Source organism: Salmo salar, chromosome 15, assembly GCF_965601325.2.
Source record: "Salmo salar chromosome 15, fSalSal1, whole genome shotgun sequence".
NCBI lineage: Eukaryota > Metazoa > Chordata > Actinopteri > Salmoniformes > Salmonidae > Salmo > Salmo salar.
Window position 1 is genome coordinate 8,402,149 of NC_138305.1, and position 17,918 is coordinate 8,420,066.

At 41.6% G+C, this 17,918-nt stretch overlaps 1 protein-coding gene across 1 annotated transcript in view; it reads right to left on the reverse strand.

Moving 5' to 3' along the window:
- LOC106570917 (WD repeat and FYVE domain-containing protein 3) overlaps positions 1 to 17,555 on the reverse strand; it is a 292,588-nt gene extending 275,033 nt beyond the window's left edge. Inside the window, exon 1 of the mRNA XM_082961602.1 lies at positions 17,332 to 17,555. The gene's annotated coding sequence lies outside the window, so the exon portion shown is untranslated. The remainder of the gene's footprint in view (positions 1 to 17,331) is intronic.
- Positions 17,556 to 17,918: the final 363 nt, after the last annotated feature.

Here is a 17,918-nt window from a genome sequence, read left to right on the forward strand (position 1 = left end):
CAGTATAACGTAACGTGAGCTGGAGGCAGTATAACGTAACGTGAGCTGGAGGCAGTATAACGTAACGTGAGCTGGAGGCAGTATAACGTAACGTGAGCTGGAGGCAGTATAACGTAACGTGAGCTGGAGGCAGTATAACGTAACGTGGAGGCAGTATAACGTAATGTGGAGGCAGTATAACGTAACGTGGAGGCAGTATAACGTAATGTGAGCTGGAGGCAGTATAATGTAACGTGAGCTGGAGGCAGCATAATGTAACGTGAGCTGGAGGCAGCATAATGTAACGTGAGCTGGAGGCAGTAAAATGTAACGTGAGCTTGAGGTATTATAATGTAACGTGAGCTGGAGGCAGTATAATGTCACGTGAGCTGGAGGCAGTATAATGTCACGTGAGCTGGAGGCAGCATAATGTCACGTCAGCTGGAGGCAGTATAATGTAATGTGAGCTGGAAGTAGTATAATGTAATGTGAGCTGGAGGCAGTATAATGTAATGTGAGCTGGAAGCGGTATAATGTAATGTGAGCTGGAGGCGGTATAATGTAATGTGAGCTGGAGGCAGTATAATGTAATGTGAGCTGGAGGCAGTATAACGTAACGTGGAGGCAATATAACGTAACGTGAGCTGGAGGCAGTATAATGTAACGTGAGCTGGAGGCAGTATAACGTAACGTGAGCTGGAGGCAGTATAACGTAACGTGGAGGCAGTATAACGTAATGTGAGCTGGATGCAGTATAACGTAACGTGAGCTGGAGGCAGCATAATGTAACGTGAGCTGGAGGCAGTATAATGTAACGTGAGCTGGAGGCAGCATAATGTCACGTCAGCTGGAGGCAGTATAATGTAACGTGAGCTGGAGGCAGTAAAATGTAACGTGAGCTGGAGGCAGTAAAATGTAACGTGAGCTGGAGGCAGTATAATGTAACGTGAGCTGGAGGCAGTATAATGTAACGTGAGCTGGAGGCAGTATAATGTAACGTGAGCTGGAGGCAGTATAATGTAACGTGAGCTGGAGGCAGTATTACGTCACGTGAGCTGGAGGCAGTATAATGTAACGTGAGCTGGAGGCAGTATAACGTAACGTGAGCTGGAGGCAGTATAACGTCACGTGAGCTGGAGGCAGTATAAAGTCACGTGAGCTGGAGGCAGTATAAAGTCACGTGAGCTGGAGGCAGTATAAAGTAACGTGAGCTGGAGGCAGTATAACGTAACGTGGAGGCAGTATAACGTAACGTGGAGGCAGTATAACGTAACGTGGAGGCAGTATAATGTAACGTGAGCTGGAGGCAGCATAATGTCACGTGAGCTGGAGGCAGGATAATGTCACGTGAGCTGGAGGCAGAATAATGTAACGTGAGCTGGAGGCAGTAATAATGTAACGTGAGCTGGAGGCAGAATACTGTCATGTGAGCTGGAGGCAGAATACTGTCATGTGAGCTGGAGGCAGAATACTGTCATGTGAGCTGGAGGCAGTATAATGTAACGTGAGCTGGAGGCAGTATAATGTAACGTGAGCTGGAAGCAGTATAATGTAACGTGAGCTGGAGGCAGTATAATGTAACGTGAGCTGGAGGCAGTATAAAGTAACGTGAGCTGGAGGCAGTATAATGTAACGTGAGCTGGAGGCAGTATAATGTAACGTGAGCTGGAGGCAGTATAATGTAATGTGAGCTGGAGGCAGTATAACGTAACGTGCAGGCAGTATAATTTAATGTGAGCTGGAGGCAGTATAACGTAACGTGCAGGCAGTAAAATGTTACGTGAGCTGGAGGCAGTATAATGTAACGTGAGCTGGAGGCAGTATAATGTAACGTGAGCTGGAGGCAGTATAATGTAACGTGAGCTGGAGGCAGTATAATGTAACGTGAGCTGGAGGCAGTATAATGTAACGTGAGCTGGAGGCAGTATAATGTAACGTGAGCTGGAGGCAGTATAATGTAATGTGAGCTGGAGGCAGTATAATGTAATGTGAACTGGAGGCAGTATTACGTCACGTGAACTGGAGGCAGAATAATGTAACGTGAACTGGAGGCAGAATAATGTAACGTGAGCTGGAGGCAGTATAAAGTCACGTGAGCTGGAGGCAGTATAAAGTCACGTGAGCTGGAGGCAGTATAAAGTCACGTGAGCTGGAGGCAGTATAAAGTAACGTGAGCTGGAGGCAGTATAAAGTAACGTGAGCTGGAGGCAGTATAATGTAACGTGAGCTGGAGGCAGTATAATGTAACGTGAGCTGGAGGCAGTATAATGTAAAGTGAGCTGGAGGCAGTATAATGTAATGTGAGCTGGAGGCAGTATTATGTAATGTGAGCTGGAGGCAGTATAACGTAACGTGCAGGCAGTAAAATGTTACGTGAGCTGGAGGCAGTATAATGTAACGTGAGCTGGAGGCAGTATAATGTAACGTGAGCTGGAAGCAGTATAATGTAACGATAGCTGGAGGCAGTATAATGTAACGTGAGCTGGAGGCAGTATAATGTAATGTGAGCTGGAGGCAGTATAATGTAATGTGGAGGCAGTATAATGTAATGTGGAGGCAGTATAATGTCACGTGAGCTGGAGGCAGCATAATGTAACGTGAGCTGGAGGCAGTATAATGTAATGTGACCTGGAGGCAGTATAATGTCACGTGAGCTGGAGACAGTATAATGTCACGTGAGCTGGAGGCAGTATAATGTAACGTGAGCTGGAGGCAGTATAATGTAACGTGAGCTGGAGGCAGTATAATGTAACGTGAGCTGGAGGCAGTATAATGTAACGTGAGCTGGAGGCAGTATAATGTAACGTGAGCTGGAGGCAGTATAATGTAAAGTGAGCTGGAGGCAGTATAATGTAATGTGAGCTGGAGGCAGTATAACGTAATGTGAGCTGGAGGCAGTATAACGTAACGTGCAGGCAGTAAAATGTAACGTGAGCTGGAGGCAGTATAATGTAACGTGAGCTGGAAGCAGTATAATGTAACGTGAGCTGGAGGCAGTATAATGTAACGTGAGCTGGAGGCAGTATAATGTAATGTGGAGGCAGTATAATGTAATGTGGAGGCAGTATAATGTCACGTGAGCTGGAGGCAGCATAATGTAACGTGAGCTGGAGGCAGTATAATGTAATGTGACCTGGAGGCAGTATAATGTAAAGTGACTATGGCTGATGAGGCAGTGAGACACAGATAGAATGAAGACTAATCTTTGTATCTGTGCCATTATGAAGTTGGCAATGTCCATGCTAAAACGAGTTATATCTATCTAGAGCCCTCTCTACAGCCTGAGGTAAGAGCCAGGACGTACAGGAAGTAGCCCACATCTCATGCCAAGCAAGTCAAGACACGACCCTGAGAGAGAGAGAGAGAGATGTCAAGAGTGTTTTATCTTTCTATTATGACCTCAGTCAACAAGGCCTGACACACTACATCCAGACCCACCCTCCATCATAATCATTTTTATATCAGCGAGTTCACACATCATTTACCTTAGGCTGCCAGCCTAGCGTGCGCACGCGCACACACACACAGACACAGACACACGTTTCGATCAGTACATCTTGAACTGGATGAAAGCGGACTACGATGAATGTCAATAACCTTTACGATGGACTCAAGAGAATAAATATAATTATTTTGTCATTTCAAATGTTGTGGACCTGCATTACATTTTAGAGTTGTGGACGACTGGAATCATCTGACATATCGAAAGACGAAATAATTCAGGGGAAATATTTCAGGTCTGTAATTGTTCCTAGTCTGTTCAAATTGGGTAACAAACTAAAAGACAGGCTATCGTCTAAAGTCCACAAGATGAGGACCGCACATCCTTTATCCATATCCTACTGTATGTGACCATACATCCTCTACCCATGTCTTGAGCAATGTCATCTGCCTCTAAAATCTGCTTTACTTTAGTAAACAGGGAGACTCTGAGATGAAAAGGCCTAAGGTGAAACTACAAAATGTCAACTTGCCTCGGCCCTCGTCAACATGGGACATTAGACAAGCTTAGGGCACAATGACAAATAAGAGTTGTGTGTTGTTTAAAATTTTTTAAAAAAAAAGTATACTAAATCATTTATCTTAAGAATGAAAAAAAAAATCTGCTATTATTTTTAGTTTCAGATCATAGCAATTTATAGGCTACACTAAAACTACAAAAACAAGACAAAACAAAAAAACAGGTATATGCAAACTCATATTTAGCACAAACCCTTGACAGTCACACACACTCATTGCACAGATTGTCTCTTGACAATCCGTTCCATCGACACAGCAGAGAAGAAGGCATTTCATGTCGATCGTTGCCGCGAATCAATCCGCCGAGCGTGTCTGACAGCTCACTAAGCAGTAAACAAAAACTCCCAGTCGCCGCGGAGACGAGCCTCATCCACCACCGTCCACCAACCGAGCCCCCTTTTAAAAAAATCAAATAAAAATGTTTCCATACCTACTGTTCTTCTCCAGATGTCCTGTCAGCATCTCAAGATGTCACCTCCAACAGACACAGAGACACAGAATAATACTCTCCAATTCCACAAACCAAGACGAGTAAATCCCCCTCTCCTCTTAGCCCCGAGCAAAGTGCTTCATGTTCGATAGAGAGGACAAAATAATAAATGGTTATCTGCATTTGGTTGTTCGCCGTCCGTTTACTAAGACATTAGTGGTAACCAGAGCAGCTCAGTCGACTTGGTGAAGAGGGAAGGCCGGAGGCATAGCTCTATCTCTTTGTTGGCAGTGCCTGGGACTGTGTTTGCCAGCGTACAGGCAGGCAGTCAGTGTGGTGTGGCCATCAGGGACTGGCACAGCTGATCCCCACCCTGTCACCTGCCTCACAACAGACCACGCGGGTAGAGTGGGTACTACGGGGTAGGGAGGGGGGTGGCAGGAAGGGGGAGGCACCATCACAACAGGACAGGATGGAACACACCATCTTGAGGTTTGGGGGGGGGGGGATTCAGGGCAGAAAGATACCATCTGGGCTTGAGAACAGCAGATATAACCACTAGGCCTACCTTATGGTGAGGTACAGCAATTGGTGGAACATACCACCTGTGGGCTAGAAAAGGGGGTGGTGGAGGGTCAGTCTCTTTCAACAGGACAGGAAGATACCATCTGGGCTTTTAGAACAGGGGAGAAATAACTGCTAACTACGGGTGGGGTAGAGGGGCTGGTGGGGAGACGAACAGGATCATACCATCTGGGGTCTTGGGGGGAGGGGGGGGGGGGTCAGCTTCCCTCCACACACACACACACACACACACACACACACACACACACACACACACACACACACATATACCATTGCCTAGGAGCTACCTACCTCGAGCAGCCACCAGCCAGGCAACATAAAACATTCAGCAAATTAGATTTTCTCATGAAACATTCAGCAAATTTGATTTTCTCATTACGGTAGCTTGGTAGGGGACTACATCATGTCTCATTACTGTAGCTTGGTAGGGGACTACATCATGTCTCATTAATGTAACTTGGTAGGGGACTACATCATGTCTCATTACAGTAGCTTGGTAGGGGACTACATCATGTCTCATTACGGTAGCTTGGTAGGGGACTACTTCATGTCTCATTACTGTAGCTTGGTAGGGGACTACATCATGTCTCATTACAGTAGCTTGGTAGGGGACTACATCATGTCTCATTACTGTAGCTTGGTAGGGGACTACATCATGTCTCATTACGGTAACTTGGGTGATACAACATTACAATTGGAAGAATATGATACACTAGAGCCTAGGAGGTCAAAGCGTAATTTCGTTACCGTGGAATTGTCCAAAGGCTGAGACAGATTTTTACATTTAAATGTTCCCCCCCCCCAAAAAAACAACATTGATTTTAAACTTTATCAACCCATACAACTCCATGCATAATGACTACTTATAACAATTTACACAAATCACGTTCACTAGCTAGCTTGCCAACTAAGATAACCGCATTTAGCTAACATTCTTTAGCATTTGGGTAGTTGGCGTTACGTATTTCCAAAACTTTGGTTTCCCGTCATGTAAATGTAAGCTGGGTGTCGATAGCAACTGCCAGACTCATTCAGTGCTAATGTAACGTTAGCAGGGAAATGCCTATAAGGACACGCCTGACGCCCAAACCAATATTCAATTTATTCAAATTAGGTTAGGGTAAGGGTCAAGTTTAAGGGTTTTGCTAGTCGGTTTAAGCGTCAGCGGTGTCCTTATAGTCTCTCCCCGTTAGCAGGCTAGTAGGGCTAACATTAGCAAACTAGTAGGCTAACGTTAGCGGGCCGGTAGGGCTAACGTTAGCGGGACGGTAGGGCTAACGTTAGCGGGCCGGTAGGGCTAACGTTAGCGGGGCGGTAGGGCTAACGTTAGCGGGCCGGTAGGGCTAACGTTAGCGGGCTGGTAAACCAAAATTATTTGGTTTAATTTGAAGTTATACATTTGAAGTAATTTCTGTTGGGAGTTTACATTATAGGGAATAAGGTTGGCTGCCAGTTTCTCCATATTACATCACGCCACGGAAAAACAATTTCCCAACATGACTTCTTCAGAATTCTGATCGGTTTTATGTAATAACTCCAAAAATAGAAAAGGGAGGTGTGACTTTGCATTGGGACTTTTGGTGCTATACGAATACAAATCCATATGTTACATGTGGTTACGTTTATGCTACCTACCATTTAAAGATATGTGGGTTTTTGGTAACAGAATTTTAAAGGCACAAGACAATGTTTCTTTAAAAAAATGTTTCCGTAAAATATTATTCTAAATTAAATATTAAGGATGTTGATATTAGTTGGCATGGGTCTTTACGTCAACATTGTTGTGTTTTGGTGTATTTCTGATACCTTTTAAGATTTTTTTCTGGTAGATGTTTTCTATCTGTTTGACAAGAAATCAAAGCCCTTGTTTATTCCTCATTTCTAGGATGGAAAATGGTTGAAAAATGTATACAGTGCCTTCAGAAAGTATTCACACCACTTGAATTCCTCGCTAATTTGGTTGTGTTACGGCCTGAATTCAAAATGTATGAAATATAATTTTCTCTCACACATCTACACACAATGCCTGTGCTTAGTTCCATTCTATTTATTGGTTTATCCTGAAAAACTCCCACGTCCTTAATGATTACAAAACATACCCATGACATGATGCAGCCACCACGATGCTTGAAAATATGGAGTGGTACTCAGTAATGTGTTGGATTTGCCCCAAACATAACACTATTTTTCAGGACAAAAATTGAACTGCTTTGCCACATTCTTTGCAATATTACTTTAGTGCCTTGTTGCAAACAGGATGCATGTTTTGGAATATTTTTATTCTGTACAAGCTTCCTTCTTTTCACTCTGTCAATTAGGTTAGTATTGTGGCGTGACTACAATGTTGTTGATCCACCCTCACTTCTCCTATCACAGCCTTTAAACTGTTCGAAAGTCACCATTGGCCTCATGGAGAAAACCCTGAGTGGTTTGCTTCCTGTCCGGCAACTGAGTTAGGAAGGACGCCTGTATCTTTGTAGTGACTGCGTGTATTGATACACCATACAAAAAAGTGTAATTAATAACTTTACCATGCTCAAAGGGATATTAAGTGTCTGCTTTTTTTTTTTTTTTTAACTCATCTACCCTTCTTTGCGAGTCATTAGAAAACCTCCCTCGTCTTTGTGTTTGAAATGCATTGCTTGACTGAGGGACCTTTCAGATAATTGTATGTATCTTTGTCAAATAACTCTCAAAATTCAAGAGGTGCAGCACTATTTTCACATTTCACTTTTTCCCCCAAAATATCCGTGCTGTCCATGCATTCAGCACATGACCAGTCACGCGGCAGCATTACTCCGGCTACGAAGCAACAACAAAAAAAGTAAATAAATATATATTTACAATAATAAATAAAATAATAAATAAACAAATACAAATAAATAGTAACATAATAAAATGTAATTCATCTGGGTGAAGAGGATGACTTTATTTAGAACAATAGTGCAATGACGATGAAAAATGGTGGGTATTGTGGGCAGTCTAGTTATTTTATTATGAAAGGTTGGAAATGGTATATAAATTCCCCTCAGAGTCAAATCAGACATTGAGTACAACATACTATGTGTGTGTAGTTCACAATAGCAAAAGCCCAAACAAACGAATGGACGCACTGACAGCATTGCAAATGCTGCAGAATTTAGATGAGTTGGGGGAAGTCGGATGGAGGTTCGGATATCGAGCTTGAAATCGACGTTGCTGATGAAGACTCTTCATCTGATTCTAAAAATGTCGACTTCAAGCCTCCCCCCTCCGATTGCCTGAGCCTCGACACAGGAAAAACCAGAACACAGCCAACTGAGACGGTGCTTCCAAAATGCCTCGGTGAGACAGGAGTCTGGGAGGGATGGCACAGTTTTGGGTAGAAATTAAATGATGAGTTAAATGTGACATGTAGATGTTGCAACATATCAGAGATCGTACTGTTCCTCACACAGGAAGTGAAACAGTACACGTCTATAGATAAACTCAAAACAGTTATTGCACTCTTGTATGTCCGTGGGGCATGGATGTGGAGTAAGGCTGTCACGAAATTTCATCAGCTGGTGATTGTCAAGCAAATAACTGGTTGGTCTCAAGGTAATTGACCTGTTAATTAACACAAAGACATTTAGCATCTCCTGGCTTCCACACATAGCCTACAAGCCATTTTATAAAAGTCGAATAAATCCATGTAATATAGCCTACACCTTCACAATAAATCCATGATTTATTTTAGACAGGTCTAAAGAAACATGATATGAAGAAAATGTAGTCTATTTCAGAAGAACAGAATAGCATAGTCTGAGTTGTCCTTATGTTAGGTCCTGATGTAGCTATGCCAAATGGCTGTGGGCTACACTAGTTCATTTAGTAGACAAGATTTGCTTAGAATTCAGTGTCATTATTTTATAGTATGAAGAACACAATTGAACAAAACTGAACAACATAGAAAGGATATTTTCTCCAAACGATTTGAGGGAGTGCGCACGTGGCTATTCTGTACTGAGCGGTTAACAAAGAAACAGGTATTCCTATATGCTTAATTTAGAGTTATTAATGTAACTTTAGTTGTTCTACAAACGTTGGGCTATATGTTTTGATTTTTAATACATTGTAAGGCTGCATGATGCGACTAATGATGATTTGAAAAAAGTTGCTTTAAAGGCATGAGCTCTGCTTTGTTTTTTTGTGCAGGCTGTACACACTACATCAGTCTCTCATTAACAATTTCAGAAGCACTTGATAATGCCTCGAATTTCCAGGCGGCATCCCCTTTGTGTGGCCATAATGCACATAAATCCATGCCTTTTGCAGCCCTTCTCCCTAAATGCTGCCGAAGCACCTTATCCAATTCCAAAGTGCATATTGAAGATATTGGAAGAACTGTCCACATTTACTTTTCGTCAGCCAACAAGATAAGTAGGCCTAACAAACAGCAAAAGCACTTGCCTATGTCAATCTACTATTCCCCCATGGTACAAAAGTTGACCTATTCTAATCTGTGGGAGAAATAAATATTCCATAACTGTCTGGGACAGTTGTGGGATGTGATAGATCCAAAATGAATACAACCACTAGAACCAAAAAAATATTTTTACTCACTGTGGCTGACGCAACAGCCCATGTGTTTAACTTAAAATGCTGATAAACTATTGGGCTATTTCTTCACATAATAAGCGCAGCAATGCGCACACGGCAGTCGTTCCATTAGCGGGAAAACACCATTATCAAAAGTGGCCACAAATGTGATTATGCAGGTAATGCTTTTATTATAAAAGGTGCATTTTTATGGTGAAAATTATCTTCCCCAAACTCGAAACTCATGTGCGGCATAAGCTCTACACCCGTTGTACAGCGGATTAATGTGCTTCATTTTAAGAAGTTATTTGGCCACTTTAGTTGTGATACAAACCTTATCAAAACATATGGGCTAGGCTACATGAAGTGTGCGACTATGATTCAAAAAATATTGTTTCTTGCCTTATGCTGTGCATCATTCACAAGTGATAATATATAATTCACAACTGATAGGCTAATATTGTCACCCATCAGACTATTCTTGATTTAATCTTGTCTTTACATATTCTAAATAATATATTTGTGAAGTTCATTTTGATTTATAATGGATAATTATCATGGACCCGTCTCGAAACAGGGGCAGGGGAAAAAAATACCTGTAATCTATGCATTTAAATAGCGAATGGAGGACGCTTTTCCTGTGGTTCATTTTCATGCCAGCCAGGTAGGCTATACTCCTGTTGTAAAGTTAAGCAATGTGCTTAATGTTAGGAAAGTTGAGAAATAAATATAGTAGGCCTAGCCTATAGAAAGCTGATGGGATCCTCCTCTTTTTATTAGAGGCCACCACTCTATTTTCCCTCGCAATTGCACAGCTTATAGAAATGTTGCGCAAAATGAGCTCACGGGCTCTCATTAAGTGTTTAATTAGATTTTCTAGAACATTTGCATCAATGTCAGAGTGATTAGAAGGACAATAGAGTGCTGAGTACCAGGCAGTTAGCAAGTTTGGTAGGATACTAATGACCATCAGCAGCATCAGAGCTTGGAGAAGCCTAGTTACCGTGACTAAACGGTCACATGGAATTTGACTGCCTCCATGACTCGTGACCGCCTGGGTGGGGGTAACCCAGTCAGCGTAACAGTCCTAATGTGGAGTAATTTTGGTCTGATAGATATGGGGTGGACTTTTCAGAGAGACCATGCCACGCAACCGCTCCAGAGAGACCATGCCACGCAACCGCTTCAGAGAGACCATGCCACGCAACCGCTCCAGAGAGACCATGCCACGCAACCGCTCCAGAGAGACCATGCCACGCAACCGCTTCAGAGAGATTGTGCGACACCTGCGGCACGTGCACACAAAACAAGGCCCATGAAAACTGTGTGCAGTGCAACCGATTTGTTTGTGGGGCTTGCTCACACAAAGCCCCGAAGCTGTGTGTGGACTGTGGACCCAAAGCATAAAGAGAAGACGAGATTGATTCATGTGTAAAAGGCACGCGTAAGGACACAATACAATGTCTGATAAAGTCAACAAATTACTATTTTTATATATAGTGGGTAACGAGAGCACGTTCTCTTTAATAGTCAGGTGCTCTGCCATATATGACAACATCTTCAAATGAAATACCAACTTCAAGAAACATTGGGAAACGGCGGCACTCCAAAAACGTGCTTGCATTTTACTGGTGGAAAGTAGGTTACACCGAGAAAAGTACCGGTGAAAAGTAGCTATACATTTTTCTGCGTGAAAAACTGAGAAAACGCAACCCCTAAACAATAATATAATAATTGTGTGATGGCGGGATGCAGGGTTGTGTTCCAAACGAAACAACTACAAGTGTGCTTGCTCTACTTCCTCTTCTTTTGAGTCATAAAAGTGCAATGAAGAGGTGTGTGGTCACTTTGAGACACCAGTTAGTCCTCTCACTCAAACCCTTATCATTTTTGTTAGGCTTATGTTGAATCTACCCCCACATTTTCCAGGAATATTCTTATCACGTTACTGAATGTATCCAGAGTATTTTCAGATTTCGTTATCAACAAAATGAGGCAAAAAAAGCACAGTACATTTAAAATGCACATAAAAATATCAACATTATAAAGTTTGTTTGGATTCAGTCTTGTGGTCAGGTGACCTGTCAGTCTAATAATAGGCTCAACTTACCCCAAGGCAAACATTTTCACTATATTAACCAAAAAGATACATGGACGCCGTGCTTCTACACCTGCATTGCTTGCTGTTTGGGGTTTTAGGTTGAGTTTCTGTACAGCACTCCAATTTATTTACATACGTATTCACACCTCTTTGTCAATACTTTGTAGAAGCACCTTTGGTGGCAATTACAGCTTTGAGTCATCTTGGGTATTATGTCTGGGGCAGCAGGGTAGCCTAGTGGTTAGAGCGTTGGACTAGTAACTGAAAGGTTGCTGGATCAAATCCCCTGAGCTGACAAGGTACAAATCTGTCGTTCTGCCCCTGAACAAGGCAGTTAACCCACTGTTCCCTGTCATTGTAAATAAGAGACTGATCTTAATTGACTTGCCAAGTTAAATAAAAAGAGTAAAACATGTCTGTATCAGCTTTGCACATCTGGATTTTATAATTTCGGTCCCATTCTTCCTGGCAGATTTATCTCCAGCTCTGTTAAGTTAGATGGGGAGCGGAGGTGAACAGCAACCTTCAAGTCTTTTACACAGATTTTCAAATGGGATATAAGTCTGAGCTTTGGGTGGGCCACTCAAGGACTTTCACATTCTTGTTCTGAAGCCATTCCAGCATTGCTTTGGCTGTATGCTTGGTATCATTGTACCGTTGAAGTGTAAATCTTCGCCTCAGTGTAAGGTCGTTTGCACTCTGAAGCAGGTTCTCATCAAGGATTTGCCTGTATTTGGCTCCATTCATTGTTCCCCTCTATCCTTACCAGTCTCCCAGTCCCTGCCGCTGAAAAGCATCTCCATAGCATGATGCAACCACCATGCTTCAACAGTAAGGATGGTGTTTGACAGGTCATGAGCTGTGCCTGGTTTTCTCCAGATAACACTTTGCATTCAGGCCAAAGAGTTCATTTTTGTCTTATCAGAATCTTTTGCCTGATGTATTTCACGTATTTTTTTTGCCTTCTCTAGGCGTGCGGCCATGTGCCTTTTCCTCGGGAGTGGCTTCTGTCTGGCTACTCTCCCATAAATCCCAGAATACTGAAGTGCCTGAGAGACTGTTGTCCTTCTGGAAACGGTTGTCCCATCTTAGCCAAGGAACTCTGTAGTTCTGTCAGAGTGGTCAGTGGTAGATCAGACCAAGGTCCTTCTTTCCCGGGTTGCTAAGTTTGGTCGGACGGCCCTGCTCTAGGCATTCTGGGTAGTTCCATATATCTTACATTTCATAATGATGGAGACCAGTGTACTCTTTCAACACTGTAGAAATTGTTTTATACCCTTCCCCAGATATCTTCCTCATTACAATTCTATCTCCGAACTCTACAGACAGTTTCCTTGGACTTCATGGTACATATTCTGCTCTGACATGAACTGTCAATTGTGGGACCTTATATAGACAAGTGTGTTTCTTTTTAAATCATGTCCAAACAATTGAATTGGTCACAGGTGGACTCAAGTTGTAGGGACATCTCAAGGATGATCAAAGGAAATTGGATGCACTTGTGTTTAATTTGGAGTGTCATTGCCATGGGGGTGTGAATACTTATGTAAATGAGATATTTCTGTATTTCCTTTTCAATAAATATAAATCACTGTCATTGTGGGGTATTGTATGTAGGTGGGTGTGAAAGAAATATATCTTTTTTTTTTTATTCTGGTTGTAACAACAAAATGTTGAATAAGTCAAGGGTATGAATACTTTCTGAAGTCACAGTATGTTATCGATGATGTATGTTAACTATGATGATGCAGGGCTCGACATTAACTCAGATTGTTCTCTTGACCGGGGCAAGTTAAAAAAAATACAAATAATAATCTAAATATCAAATAATTACTCCAATCACAATTGGAACAGACAGGCCAACATTGGTATAATACCTGAAAATGTACATAAATAAAATAAGCTGACGTGCATATTGACTATAGACTCATGTCCAAACCGATGTTGACATGAGGGAGGAGCCAGAAAATGTAGCCAAACTTGAATGAAACATTTAACTACGTCAATATAGGCTAAACGCCAGTCATGTTTGACAAATATAATGAAGGGTAATTAACATTAACGTCTAAAGGCTTGATTCTGTCCACATCCTCGAGGCTCGAGTTGTTCAGATCAAATGATCACATGACCGGAGAGTGACGGACAGTGCCTGTTGTTGTACACCCCACCCACCTTGAATCTGAGAGGAGGTGTTGAGCATTTTGAAACTATTTAACCATTAACATAATTGTTTCAAACTTGGACATTTTGTAATTTTTTTTAAGCATGTCTTGCCTTGATTCAAAGTAACCTAGCCAACCCTAGCCTAGCCAACCCTAGCCTAGCCAATCCTAACCAACCCTAGCCTAGCCAACCCTACCTAAAATACGACAATAGAAATGTTGAGGGAATTATTTTATAAACACTTAATGCCATTGAAACCATGTTGTCATGTTCTATTGGTTTTCAAATCAATGTTATTTTATTGTCCAGCGGCCAAATGCATAAGGAGACACTAGAGCGCGGTGGGCCACACCTTCCCCTAACCCAGAAGACGCTGGGCAAATTTGTGCGCCGCCCTATGGGACTCCTGGTCACGGCCGGTTGTGACACAGCCTGGGATCGAACCGTGGTCTATAGTGACGCCTCAAGCACTGCATTAGACCACTGCGCCACTCGGGAGATCCGTCTTATATTTCAAACAGATATTTTAATCTATGGTCATATGAAACTGTTTGCGGTGCACTTTTGAGAACAGTGTTTTCCCGCTAATTGCATTTTGGAACATTTGTCTACAGCCATGTGCGCATTGTTGAGCTCATAATATTAAGACATTCAACTTGATCAACATTTTAAAGCTAAACAGTATGATTTGTTGCATCAGCCTCATTGCTTTATAAAACATTTAAAACATTTAAATGTCATGTGCAGTGGTTGTATGAATTTTGGATCTGTTGTCCCAGAACTGTCCTAGAGTCTGTTTTCAACCTTATACATATTTATCGTCCCAGGGATGACGGGACACCCGTAATATACAGCTCTGGATGGAATTATTTTATAAAAGTCATAAAAAGTATTTGGTTGTAATTGTAATGTTGCAATATTTTATAGGCTACCAAGGGTGGCCAATCATCCTCCAGGAGAGCCTTAAAGGGGCAGTGTTGTATTTTGAGACATGCTTGAATATGCAAAGAAGCCAATAGGCAGGGTAGCCTACATTTTTGTCTGATTCTCTATAGTAAACAATATAATAATGCATTTTACTTTGTAATGATGCAAAAATTGTGTTTTTGGGGGGACAAGGCGGTACAATTGACTTGAGCTTTTGGACAAGTAAAAATATATATATTTTTTTAATGTAAAAAAAAGTTGTTGTCAATCCCTGTGATGCATGTTATCTACGATGATGCATGTTGTGCCAGGAAAATGCCAGTCAGTAGAACATGGGTCTACTCTACTCCACCAATGTTTGTTTACTTTAAGTATAGCTAGCTAGCTAGCTAAGTGACTATTGCAATCAGACAATTGTGATTTTTGCATGGGTGGATTCAGTGAAATATATTGGGGGGGGATTGAAAAAATATAGAGCACTGCAGAAGCTTGCCAGGTGTGTCGCCATGAACAATGGCATGCATCACCACTTTGGCTAAACTCAGATTCACTTTGGGGGGGTTGCAGTTCAGGGGACAGTGCACATGAGTTGAAGTAACATAGCAAATCAAAGTTTAGACAAATAATGCAAGTAACGGAATAAATCAAAACAACTACAAGCTAGTAAGCTAGCTAGCGAGCCATAACCAGCGAGCTATCTGACCGGCATATAGCTAGCTAGCGAGCCATAACCAGCGAGCTATCTGACTGGCATATAGCTAGCTAGCGAGCCATAACCAGCGAGCTATCTGACCGGCATATAGCTAGCTAGTGACCCATAACAAGCAAGCTATCTGACCAGCATATAGCTAGCTAGCTAGCTAGCTACACACTACCTCATTCATAGAAGCTAAATAAGGTTAGGGTTCCCACACGGCCATATAACAGCGCTTGTTTAAAGAAAACAGACGGAAGACAAATCGACTAAATTAGCCATCTGCGTCTCCTAATACTTGTGTGTAAACAGAAGACGGACGCCACAAACATGTTGTCACTGAAAAATACTGTCAGCTGCAACTGCGTTAAAACAGCGTTCAGTACGTGTATATTTTGCATCTGTGAAAATATTTTTTATGTGATATGTAGTGACAGGAAACCAAGGCTTTCTGAAGGCTTCGACTCTTTCACGTAAAACAGTTAATTACTCGAAGCTTCATTATCTGTTCATAATGCACATTAGTGACATCTGCTGGTCAACAATAAATAGAATTTTTTTTACCCCACTGTTTTCTTCAAAACTCCGCGGTGCAGCGGTAAGTCATTGGCTTTAGTAGACTATAATCTGTTGAAATACCAGGTTCGCATCATGCTTCCCCTTTAGGCCTTCAAGTTAAGGCTACTATTTTTCAAAAACAAAATCTATGTCCTTCTTTAGGCTGTTTAAGACAGATGCTTATACTATACCAAATAAAACAAATGATTTAAAAACAGAAAATAAACCACACTTTCAGCCCTGAATAGTATTGTCTTCAACTGGAATCGACCTCATACCCTCACGAATTTGACTGTTCCAATAATTCCCTACTCTACCAAATCAGGTTAAAAACTTTCTCTAAAACAAAATCCTACCTATATTTGTAAGTAAGATGTTCAGTAGAGATCTGTGTTTGGAAAGCAGCCGAACCGAACCACTGGCGAAATCACTGGGATCAAACGAAGCATCCGGACGTCAGTGATGACGTGCGTCAGCACACCGCTTTCTGATTTTCGACGCAATGCCTCGGAGGTCCGGTATCAAACTAACATCACTAGCTGGTGATATGAAAGTATAAAGGAGCTTTATGTTTCTAGAACTGTAAATTTGCCACTTAAAAAAAAAATATATATATATTCTAATAGTACATCGATATATATATAAAAATCGATGTACTATTAGATGGGAGTATTTGGCTGCCAGGGCCTCTAAACACAACATGTTAAAGTCCTTGGACTATATGGAGTAACGTTATGCTCCTTTAGTCTGTTGGGGCCACCCTATGTCATGGTTTGGTAGCTAACTATATCACACACAAACGTATAGGTTGCAATTGTCAAGCTTTCCATAATTCAGACTTGTCAGTGCAATGCTTTAATTCTTCTTCCGTCTGAATGGTTAGCTGATTTGTCAACACAACATTAGTTAGTTAGTTAGCTTGTTAAACCGCTAGTTAACTAGCTAACTAGGACTATTTTTTTGTATATTTTTTTTTGCTAACGTAGTATATTCACAACCACAATGCAGTCGTTGGAAAGCAAGTGGTTGTATTGAAAGGGGGGGGGGAAGCCAGTTGGTTTATACAAATCTTTAAAACAAAATTGAAAAAGTATGGAGAAATGTTGGGTTCTTCTATTCCCCTCCATCTTTACATAAAATAAATAAGGACGAATACGGATAGTTAGAGAAAGTGTGTTGACCGGTCGGGGGGGGGAAATAGCTAGCGCAAAGCAGCATTTGATTTGATGATTCCGACCTAGCATTTAAGCTAGCTAGAGGTTAGGTTATGAGAGCTAACGTAGAAAATGTATTTGGTATCGGTTGTCAACTTACCAGTAAACGTGGGTTTATATTGGAATACTCCAGGCAAAAATATAGAGGATAAATATGTAATAGTATCAATATAACGCTGTCCTTGGCCCTCTCTTCTTCTTCTTTTTATCCAAATAGAACCAATGCTGCCATAATCCCAAAGTGGCTATAGATCCTGCTTCTTCTGCTGGTAGCCATCTTTAATCCTGCTCAACATCCAAACAACACAACCCTCCTCCGTCTCTACTCTTCCCAACCAAATGCTGTGTATAACCCTGGATGACTGACAGGGGGCGCTGTATTGAAGCCACCGCTCAGCCATCTTGGCACTCCTCAATTGTGTACAACATTTTGGATGCATATTATTTTCTACATTCGTTTTTGAAACGTTTTATTATATTACAGACACCTTAATTCATACTTCTAAATTATATTATGTGAGTTAAAAATTTAAAAAAATATATATACAAAGTAGATGGTACTAATGTTACTGTCCCCACTACAGTAACAAAATACTTAAGTACACGTAATTGTGTTCTTGAAACACTTAACTGAAATACTGTAGAATTCCATTCATTCCTATGGCGGACTGCTCCTACTGGTGAGAG